The 10,695-nt window shown below is 46.3% G+C and overlaps 1 pseudogene; it reads left to right on the forward strand.

Annotated features, from left to right (window-relative positions):
* Nucleotides 1–9,259: 9,259 nt before the first annotated feature.
* On the forward strand, nt 9,260–10,458 carry LOC143680578 (adenosylhomocysteinase pseudogene; annotated as a pseudogene).
* The last annotated feature ends 237 nt before the right edge of the window (nt 10,459–10,695 follow it).

Here is a 10,695-nt window from a genome sequence, read left to right on the forward strand (position 1 = left end):
TTTTTCCCTAAGACAACTGACATTCGAATCCCGTTCACGCAGAGGCTTGTTATCCAAATAATATTAAATAAGCTGCTTCATTATCCCCTGAAAAAGTAAGAAGATGGATTTTTTTTTTCCTTTGTGGGTCAATATTGAAGAGGAGAGGGGAGGGCAGCTGCCCTGTCTGTAGTCAGCACATCTCAATCCGAGGGGCCAGGAGAGGCCTCGGCCAGCTCACCGGAGACCCGTGTGGACCTTTGGAAACCTGTCTATTTTGGCTCAAAGAGCTTCCCCACTCTGTGACATCCCCTTCAAAGCTGCACCAGCAGCATCAAGCCTTCCCAAACCCTAACTGTGGGCGTAAATGAGGATTTGGTCAGACAGAAAATTTTGCCACCAGTTCAAAAGAATTTTGCCCACTTTCCAAAGTGGAATCAGTCATCCTTTTGATAAAAACTGCATTTCTTCTGTTCCATCAGCCTATTTCTCCTATTCTTTACTGTTCAGTCAAAGGTATGAGTATTGTCAGTGCAAAGAGAACAGGCCAGAGGAGGTCAGATGTGAGGCCTGGGGCCGCTCTGCCACTAACTAACTTCCTGAGGGGACCAGCCATGGTCCCCTCCTCTCCACGTCTCAGTTTCTCTATTTGTAGAATGAGATGCTCCAACCTTTCTAACTTTCCCACAGTTCTAATCACCAAAGATCTGAAATGAAGGAAGGGGCTTTCAGGTATTGAAAACTCCCAAAACATCAGAGACCACAAATACTGGCTTGATTTTAAAGGAGGCTGAGCATCTCCATCCCAGCAGAATCTTCTAGAAAAAAAATCTCTTGAAAGATTTATTATTCACAGTAATAGTAATAATAAATAATTACGTGGAGATTCTAACAGCTGGGTAAACTTCCTTAGTTGAATCCCTCGAACGTCCCTATCTTATGTTGCCCATTTACAACCAAGGAAGCTGAGGTGCTAAAAGGTTAAATAATTTCTCCCAGGATCTTGTAGCTGGTAAATATCTGAAGGACCTGAAATGGGGTGCTTTAGTTCAGGAGTTTGTTCTCTGGACACCTTGCTCTCTGGTTGATGTCAGGTCCAGGTAACTTCTAAAGATCTCGGATCTTGGGCTAGTTAGAGAACAGGACTGCATGGGAGGGGCTCTGGCTTTTGGAGAGCTGTAGCCTTCTAGACTCAGGCACTCCTCTTTAACTGGTCTTACTGCCTTCCAATCTGTAGGCCTCCCCACCCTTTATTTTGCCTTAATTCCACTCTTCTGGCAGGCTTAGCTGTGGGTAAGAGCCTCACCCTTCAGCACACCCAGATACTGCCCCTTTATAATAACAAATAATAAATGTATAGTGTTTCCTCATACAAAAATGCAAAGTTCCTTTGACCGCGACCGATTCCAGTTTCCTCTTCCCCTACCTAAAGTAGCAACAGTCACATTGGATATACCCTTACGGAATATTTCCCATGAGCTCTATACCTTTTGTGGGTCTTTCATTTCTTTCAGAAATGCTATCATGCTGGATATATATTGTCTAGAAATTGCTTTCCTCCTTCATCAGTGCATCTTAGAGAACTTTCAATATTCCATTCACAGATCTACCTTTTCTCTTAACTGTTGTAGAGTATTCCTTTATTTGGATGAAACTTACTTTATTTGGCCTTTCCTTTTTGATGGATATTTAGTTTGTTTCTAAGTTTGTGTTATTCCAGATGCAGCTGCAATGTACTTCCTTTCACGTGCTTCTTTGTGCAAAGGTATAAATATTTCTTTCGGGTAAATAAATAAAAGGGGAATTGCTAGATATGTGCATATTTTATTAAACCGATGAATATCATACAAGATTTTTATAAATGCTGCCCCCAAATATTCTGTAATAACCCAAATTGCTATAAATAATAATGTAACATCAGTGAGATGATGGAATGCAATAATAGGAGTGGGACAAGATGTGAGCTGTGCAAATTAGTGGTAAGTGCATGCTTCGCTTCCATCAAGAAAGTATATCAGAATGGAAGAGAGTGAAAATGTGTTACCCTTAAATCCACCAAACTTGAAATGTTTTTTTTAAGGTAATTTATTTACAAGCATGTCCAGAGTCTGCTGTGCTTCCATCTACCTGCACAGCCCATGCTATCCTACCCTACAGACTTGATGAGGTGGCAATCAGTTCCACACATGGAGATTCTAAGGCATCCTGGACCTCATGTGTTGGACAGACACTACCCAAGGACGAAAAGATATATCTGTCCACCGTGCTGCAAGGGGCCCTGATGAAAGTTCATTGGTAGATACTGGACTGACACACACATGCACTGCACATCCACCCGTGCACAATGCACACATGCATGCATACACACACATGTAATGCACATCCACACACAGTGCAATCCCGTGACTCAGATGTGGGTCTCTAGCTCCTAGGAGCACTGGGCTGAGGACCAGGAATTTGATCACGGATCTGGGCTGCATCTCAGGCTCTCTGGACCCTACACTGAGTCTGCAAAGGACAAGAAAGAGGATTTGCTTTTAGCAAGTGGAGCCATAATACCAGTCTCCCCAGATGTTCTAAAGCCTCATGCCCTGGTCACCATCTCTCAAATAGAGACTTTTCTCTGATCTTAACCTCAATCTTGGGCTAAAAAAAAAAGTAAACAAAGTTGGTCTTTATGGAACCTTAATTTCCACTCTCTTAATACTTCCCCCAAGAAGACAGCCCTTATCTCTTTTGCACCTGGTTCCCACATACTTTATGCCCTTTCCTTTCTTCCCATTTCAAACCTGTTTTGTATAAGCAGCTTTAGGACACTGTGGTCCAGAGAGCTGTCCTTACTGCCTGGAGCTGGTGAAGGAATGCTTTGTCTGGTCCACAATGAGATATGGAGGGGAACATTTCAAAATTTTATAGCAATCTGAGAGCATGATTTTAGATATGTTCAATCTAACAATGGATTTGAATTTCAAATGTCTACTTTAATTTCGTTTTCCTCGCAATTCATTTTTTATTGTATTTTACAAAATATTCATCTATTATGGATTAGACATTTTTTATCACAGCACATACCTATAAGACAAGACAGTCTGTGTTTTAGTTTCCTAGGCAGCTCAAGCAAATACCATGCAAAGGTTGGCTTAAATGGTGGGAATTTATTGGCCCATGGTTTTGAGGCCAGGAAAAGTCTAAATCAAGGTGTCATCCAGCTGAAGCTTTCTCCCCAAAGACTGGTTGCTGGGGATCCTTAGCCCCGGGCTCCTCTGTCATACGGCAAGGCACATGGCAGCATCTCCTGACCTCTCTCTTCTATTCTGGGTTCCAGTGACCTTCAGTTTCTTGCTTCTTGTGGCTTTCTCTCCATCTGTCTGAATTTCAGTATGCTTAGTAAGAAGAGTAAGACCCATGCTAAGTGAGGTGAGCCACAACTTCACGAGGTAACCCCATCAAGTGTCCTACTTGCAATGGGTTCACACCCACAAGAATGGGTTAAGTTTAACATGTTTGTCTGGGGTGCATAACTCCAAATCACCACAGTCTAGCTCTAGAATTTGCAATTTAAGCAAATGGACTAGGAAGGAAATCTATTTGGGGGTCATGTTGTTTGGTCATCTCATCGTGCATCACAAAGCAGGGGGACAGGAGGAATCTGGGTCTCCCTCCTGGTAAGTGGCCGTCCCCTCTCTTGGTGGAGGAGGGCAGCCGGCCTGACAGGATGGTCCGTGTCGATTCTAACACTAATCCCAAACACGATACAGCTGGCACTTCTAATTCCATACCACTTTCCAGGGTAAGGGTTGCTTTATATCGTGCAGGACAGTATGCCACACATACCTGGAAGAAAAGGAGCCACGTTTACAAGGAAGCAAGATAGTAGGTGGTTTGTGTGTTTTGGTGCTTAACTGTAGCCACTTGGACATGAAGTGGGAGTTTGGATGTTCAGAGTTTTCCTCTGTAATATTTTCAACAGGAGTACAAAACAGATTTAAAAAAAAAATGACACCTGCAGCCCTTTGCCTGCTGAACCAAGACCACAGAGAGTGGTCGAGGTTTTTCTCGGTCGTTAAGGCAAACCTAGTGCTTCTGAGCTTTTCCTTGCACTGATTTTGTCTACTATTGAGTAATAAACCTCCCCAAAACCCAGAGGCTTAAACCAGCAGCTGCATTTGGCTCACAATGCCATGATCCAGGTAGGACCAAGCAGGAGGAGCTTATCTCTGCTTCACTTGGCATCACCTCACACCCTCAGGTGGCTCCTGGGCTGGGAAGAAGTGGCCAGTGTGGGGGGAGGGCTGGGAGCACGGGGGCTGTTCGGGCCCCTCTCCCCATCTCAGTGCAGGCGCCGCCATGTGTTCTCGCCAGCGTGGCTATTTCAGGGCAGCTGGACATCCAGGCTCCCAAGGAACTTGTCCCCAAAAAAGAGAACCAGGCAGAAGCCGAATCATCTTTGGTTACCCAGCCTCAGAGTCCTGCCAACATCACTCTCTGGTCTTGGATTTGCCGAGGAAGTCACAGGGCCTGGTGTAGGCTGAAGGGAGGGAAAGAGGAACAGAGCTTGGGGCCCTTGGTGCAGGTGTGGTGCCAACACCATTTGTGTTCTTTTTATGAAGACAGGTGGAAATTTTGTTTTGCTTCTATTGTACTAGGTATCCCAGTTCACAGACACACACTTATTATAGCTATTCTTACTGCGTGGTGAGTGTGCAGTTGTGTGGGAGTGTGTGTGTGGGAGTGTGTGCAGTCTGGAATTGTGTGATTGTGTGCACATTTATGTGTCAGAGTGTGGCATGTCCGTGTGTCCACCCGTGTCTGTGTGTGTGCGTGCTTGTGTGGGTGAGCACACATCCATATGTCTGTGTGTGCTGCATAGTTGTTTGTGTCTGTGAGTAGATGCACGTATGTGTGTGTGTGAATGTGTGTGCTCTAGTGTGTGTGAGTGACTGGGTGTGCCCACAAACCGCCCATCGGAAGAGCTGGCTGCAGGTCTGTGTGCAGGGGCGGGCAGCTCCCGCCCTCCTTGGCGACCCCCCGGCACCCTCAGGGAGGCCATCCTTACTTCCTCTCCGGGACAAGGAGGGAAGCAGGGGTCAAGTGACTGGCTCCAGACCCCACAACAAGCCAGCGGCGGCTCCGCGAGTCGGACTGCCAGGCCCCGCGCCCCCTGCCAGGCCGGGCCGCCTCCCCGCCGCGCGCTGGCACCGCGCCCAGGCTTGGCCGTCCTGCTCTGAGAGCCCCCATTGTGGGCGACAAGTGGCTGCGTGCCATTGCCCGAGACCCCGCAGGTGACGGGTCTGTTCCGAGTGACTCCCGAGGGAACAGGAAAGGGGGCGCCCCTCATTTTGTGTGGCTAAAGGGCTGGAAATAACAGACATGTAAAAGGGAAAGGGAGGAAAGAGGAAACGAAAGCTAATGAGGAATAATGAAGACGTCGAGAAGGACGCACACGGAGAGCGGTGGGAGCCGAGCGAGGCCGATCAGAAGCGGAAAACACGCACCCACACAAACAGCAACAGGAAACAAAGAGCGCTGGAGATCACATTTGGGTCCAGGAAACTTTTTGTTTCTTGCTTTAATTGGTGACCCTGCTTCAGAGCTGCTGGAAATGGGCACTGGCTCAAGAGACTCGAGTGTTGGTATGTAAAACAATGGCACATTGAATGGCACGGAAAGGCAGCCAAGAACGATTTTCACTCCCAGGCACAGTAGATTTCAGAGCTGCTCTTCTGGGCACAGAAGGAGGGCTCTGAAACTCTTCCAAATTGTGCTTGCAACTGAGTTCTCTGTGACAAATTCGCCTGGGCAGAGGTGGCCAGTGGTGTGGGTCTGGAGCCCAGGGTGCACCCGCCGAGGGCTGTCCACATGGAGTGTGAAAATGCCCCTGGAAGTGGTGTCACAGGAAGAAAACTGCGCTCGCCAGAGCTTGTATCATTGAACGCTACCAAAAGGAGGTTATATTTTAATAAGTTCCTGGAGGTAGAGAGTAAGACATCCTAAAAGTTAGACTCTAGAGAAAACAGACACTGAGCTTCCGCCCAGAGTAGACCCCGCTGGTCAAGGGCAGGCTTTTCTTTCATAAGGTGGGATGTGTGCGCTGGGGGCCAAAACTGTCTCAGTTACCCAAGGCAGCAGGAGAATGGCTAGGACTGTTGTGGGCTGCAGCCCTCCTAACCCTGCCTCTTCTCTACAGAACAGATATTTAAAGAATGTCAGTTTCCAGAAACTCCTCGCTGCCTGGGGTATCCATAGCTGGGCCTGGTAGACAGCAGAACCGTGAAAATTAACCCAAATTGGAAATCTCAAAAATGAGCAGGTTGTCACCACAGGTGAAATATAAGCATGTATCTTCCTTCTCTCTTACGACTCCTTCAAAGCGATGACAAAGGAATAAAGGAATAAAAGTCTCTTTGAGCTAAGATTAGGGAAGAAATCCACAATCAAAGGATGAGAGATATCAAAAAAATATTTCAAGTCTGAGTGATGGAAAAATGTTGATTTCTAAGAACATATAGAGAAAACATACAAACATAGAGAACATATGAAGAAAACATAAAGAACATATAGAGAAAAGATACAGGATGGGGAGGCTCAGTGAGGGGTTCAGGGTTGCAGACCCAGAGGTGGACAAGAGAGAAAAGTGGGGGTGCCAGGAGCAACGTGATTCAACTTCTTTTCTCAAAACTATGGAGCCGTTCATCCTTTACCTTCCTGCCCCTCTCTGCCTTCCTTCAATTCTGAGCACAATGAGACCAGACCATGTGCATTTATTTACCTCTGACTTTCAGCAGAAGAAAGACAAAAATATCAACAATGACAACTAAGCAAAGCTTTATTCTCTAAATTGTACAAACGTCCTAGGAGATGGGAGCCAGGGTTGTTGGAGTAGATTCTGGTGACCAGAACCAAGCCTTCCTCATCACAGCATTTGAGGGCTGCTAGGGTAAAGACTGCTTTCCTGCCTCTCCCCCTTACCGTGAAACCTGCATTCATACAGCTTTAGGTTCTCCTGCCACTGCTCCTGTTTATATCACTCTCTCCTGCTAGAATCTGCCTTGTTCTGTCTTGGTCAATCACTGTATTATTGGGGCATGGCATACTGCCTGGCTAAGACAGGACATTCAATACGTATTTGTTGAGTGAGTGAGTGAATGAATGAATGAATGAATGATGGCACCTCCTGTCAGAGCATATTACCAGATTTTTCAACTGCAAAGCTCCCTCTCTGAATTGGAACAAGTTACACCTTGTGAGGTATTTATTGAGACTTAATGCTTTACTAAAGTCATTCTACTATTAATTATAACCACAGATATATAATAAATGCCAGTACTTCCAACCTGAGGCAAAGGTGTGAGTGTAAGTGATTTATTTGGGACATGATCCCAAGAAACCTGGGTAGGGACGTGGGGAGAAATACACAGGGAAGAGGGATGATAATTTGAGGTTGTTAATAAGAAAGTTACTGCCGAGGCTGATAGGGTGAGGGGCAGGACTCAGTTCTGTTAGGGAACGTTGGGAGATGTTGTGGACTATGTCTAAGTTTCCCACAGAGGGGCGAGACGGTGAGAAATTTATCCACAAGCTCCATCATTGGTTGAGGACTGTTTCCAATACATCAGCCTCTTTCCCCTCCCACCCGTACCCCACCCAGTCCCCACCTTCAGCCCTCCATGCCTATACATACAGAAGGCTTCCCCAGCCAGGGGAAGCCCCAAATGGAGACTTGGGTATGCTTGAGGAAGAGGCCATGGGTATAAATACGAAGGGGAAATATAAACAGGGTACTGACAGCTTTTGCTACAGATTACTGTATGCCAGGCACCCTCAACAATAAAAGAAGCAGTAAAAAAAGCTGTTCAAACTGAACTGAACATTACCTAGAATGTAATGAACAAGAGGGATAAAGGTAAAAAGTAAGCCTGTGTAGGAGGCAGTAAAGATAAATAGGAGATTTGTATACCAAGTGCATTAGTCAGGGTTGGTGACATTATGCTGCAGTAACAACTGGGTAAAAAGAACACAGAAAACAAAGGGTAGGAAAAACCTGGGAGCCACAGTGAACCCGAAGCTGAATACAAGTCAGAACTGCAGTACTGCGAGCACGAAGCCTTCAGAAGTACTTGTGGGAGTTGGGAACACAGAGATCAAGGATCAATCATTTTGTTTTAAGCAGCCTTGGTGAAGCTCTAATTAGTATTGTTTCTAGGTTCAGTCTTCTCACTTTAAGGTATATGAGAATAAAATCAAAGAAATTTGGCAAAGAGGCAATGGAGAAAAGTTGAGCTTGCCTGGCATGCCCAGAAAAAGAAAGACAAACGGCTGTGTATCATCTATCTGCAAGATTCTTGTGAAGGGAATCCTATCTAGATGTTGTTCCATTCAGAGGAGGGGAGGGTTAATAGAAACCTGGGTTCTGATAGTCTGTGTCTTCAAATCCCCATGAGGCAGTCCATACCACATTGACCACCAGCTGGTGAGTCCACTGGGTTAGTCATGGGTACATTACTGGAACAAGAATTCAGTTCAAACCTCCTTCAGCTCTCCCGACAGAGTCATAGGAGTTTTCTGGAGGCTTTTCCTACCCCGTCCTCCAGATGAATTTGTTGCAGCCCCTTCCCTCCAAAAGCTCTAATGGTAGGAGAAACATCATGCTTGGAGTGTTTTGGATATTTACTAATCTAAAGACAAGGAATAGATCAAATGGGACATGAAAACCCCTCTGGTTATGTGATTCCATGGGCACTAAACTGTAGTGCTGCCTCAGAATCCTGCATTTTCCAGTAATGGTTTGCAGAGGAATCTCCAAACAGGTTTCATCCCCTAGGCCCTTCTTTCAAAGCAACTTCATCTATGGACAAGTAAAAAGAATAATAATGATAATCAACTCACGTAAAATAACTACTAAGTGCCAAGATAATCTCTTCTGGTTATCTTCCACTGCATATATAAACCTTTCCAAAATTTAGTGGTTTTTAAAAACATCATTTATTTAGTTCATGAATCTGAAAGCAGAGCTTGCCTCCTTGCTCATAGTTGGCATTCCTGCCTTCCCCTGTGCCTGTTGTTCCCCACATCAGAAAGTCCCTGCTCCAACCTCCCAGATCGAAAACCATATTAGGATTGATAATTTTTTTTGTAAAAAAAGAAAGAAAATGTGCAACAGTTTTTAAAAAGAGACTATTTCTGCCAGGGCCTCCAGCCCTGTTCCTGTCCCATAACAAGCTCAGCCCCTTTGTCTGTACCCGTCATTCCATGCAAAAGCACTGCCAGCACATTGGACAAACTACCCTACAAAGTTGCTGCCATCAGCCTGGCTTCCTGAGAATGCAAGGCCTTGAATAGCACAAAAACCAAGATGCCAGGCCTGATGTGCAGACAGAAGATGTCCTCGGCCTCTGAGCCACTGAAAGGCACCCGCATCGCTAGATGCCTGCACATGACAGGAGACAGCCATGCTCCTTGAGAACCTTGTCATCCTGGGTGCTGAGGTACAGTGGTCCAGCTGTGACATCCTCACCATGCTGCAGTGGCCATGCATTCCACTGTCCACCCAGAAAGGTGAAGCAGATGAAGAGTGCCTGTGGTGCCTGGAGCATCTTGAACATGATTCTGGATGATGGCAGTTTCTTCACTAACCTCATCCATTCCAAGTACCTGTTAGGCACCAGAAGCATCTCCAAGGAGACCACAACTGGGGTCCACAACCTGTACAAGATGATGGCCAGACAGGATCCTGAAAGTATATGCCGTCAACATCAATGACTCCATCACCAAGAGCAAGTTTGATAATATCTGAGGCTGCCCCAAGTCCCTCATAGATGGCATTAAGGGACCACAGATATGATGATTGCAGGCAAAGTGGTGGTGGCAGGCTATGGGTGTGGGCAAGGGTTGTACTGAAGCCCTCAGGGGCTTAAGGGCCCATGTCATCATCACCGTCATCATGTTAGATCTACCCCATCAATGTACTGCACTGCAGACCACCATGGAGAGCTTTGAGGTGGCCATGGTGGTCTTTAAAACAAGATCTTTGTCACCACCGCAGGCTATATTGACAGCATCCTTGGCCAGCACTTTGAGCAAATGAAGGATGATGTCATTGTATATAATATTAGACACTTTGACATGGAGATTATGTCAAGTGACTCAATGAGAACATTGTGGAGAAGATAAACATCAAGCCCCAGGTGGACCACTACTGGCTGAGGGCCAGCTGGTCAACCTGGGCTGTGCCATGGACCACCTAGCTTTGTGATGAGCAACTCTTTCACCAACCAGCTGCTGGCACAGACTGAGCTATGGACCTACCTGAACAAGCACACCACTGGGGTCCACTTCCTACCCAAGAAGCTGGATGAAGCAGAAGCCAAAGCCCAACTAGCCAATTCGAATGTGAAGCTAATCAGGCTTCCTGAGAAGCAGACACAGTACCTGGGCATGTTCCATGATAGCACCTACAAGCCTGGTCACCACCTCTACTGAGAGCCAGTCCCACCCTTTGCCTTCCAGCTGGCATCTTTGCCCAGGCCCTACCTCTCCAAGAAGAAATGGCACCAACTTTGAAACTGATGTGTCAGTGACCCCCCATTGACTCCCTGAGCTGATTGTCCAATCTCTGGCCTCTGTTGCATCCTTCATACTGTTTCAAATATGGCAAGGGGCAGTGAGAAACCTTCAGTCCCTGATTGCAATAGAGGCACAAGGGAGACACCGCAGGGA

Source organism: Tamandua tetradactyla, chromosome 1, assembly GCF_023851605.1.
Source record: "Tamandua tetradactyla isolate mTamTet1 chromosome 1, mTamTet1.pri, whole genome shotgun sequence".
NCBI lineage: Eukaryota > Metazoa > Chordata > Mammalia > Pilosa > Myrmecophagidae > Tamandua > Tamandua tetradactyla.